At 41.6% G+C, this 879-nt stretch overlaps 1 protein-coding gene across 1 annotated transcript in view; it reads right to left on the bottom strand.

The window, feature by feature from the left end:
- The window catches only part of LOC143770432 (chemerin-like receptor 1), a 106698-nt gene that overhangs the window by 13343 nt on the left and 92476 nt on the right, over positions 1–879 (bottom strand). The gene's annotated exons all lie outside the window — the stretch shown is intronic.

The raw sequence follows: 879 nt of genomic DNA, 5'->3' as shown, positions 1-879 counted from the left end.
AAAGGGTTCACCAAACTCGAAAGTCCCAGTCTTTTTTACCTCCCAACCTTTATCACTGGGAAATCCTATTAAATTCACTGAAAGGGCTACTATAAGAAAAATTAATTACCCAGCTAAAGGAATTACCCATTAATACCCAGCTAAAGGAATTAGGCAACGATTACCATTTGTGATGATAAGTTTTGTAAAAACTCACATCAGTAAGTGGTACTGAACACAGATGTATGTTACACTGCAGGTCTCCTCACAGTGGGAAAGTCAACACTGCTTCCATTACATTTATAGAACTCAAGAAGTGGGAGATCTGCAGCATACATTACATAGGAGACAGCAAGACTGCTGTGTACATCACATCGGAGACACTGGTACTGCTGTAATCACATAGGAGACACCGAAAGTGTTGTATACATATCACATAGGAGACACTGAGACGGCAGCAAACATCACATCGGAGACACTAGGATTGCTTTATACACATCACATAGGAGACACTAGGACTGCTGTATACACATCACATAGGAGACACCAAAACTGTTGTATATACATCAAATAGGAGACACTATGGCTGAAGTATATGTATCACATAGCATACACTGTGGCTGGAGTATATACAAAACAGGAGATGCTGGAGCTGTGGCATAGACATCACAGGAGATAGGGAGCTGCAGTATAGACATCAGTAGAGTGACCTAGAGTTGCTGTATATATATCACATGAGGCATTGGGCTGCAAAATTTACATCACAGGAGTCAGACATGGGGATGCAGCATAGACATCACAGGAGACATAGGGCTGTCACTGTTGTCTTTTTCTGTGGGAAGAGAGTGCATTGTGGTTTAACACCACTCACAAAAAATGTCCTGACATAGGCACTGGCTA

This window comes from Ranitomeya variabilis, chromosome 4 (genome assembly GCF_051348905.1).
Source record: "Ranitomeya variabilis isolate aRanVar5 chromosome 4, aRanVar5.hap1, whole genome shotgun sequence".
Lineage (NCBI taxonomy): Eukaryota > Metazoa > Chordata > Amphibia > Anura > Dendrobatidae > Ranitomeya > Ranitomeya variabilis.
Note: the sequence above shows the minus strand (reverse complement) of the source record. Positions and strands in the feature narration are given on the sequence as shown.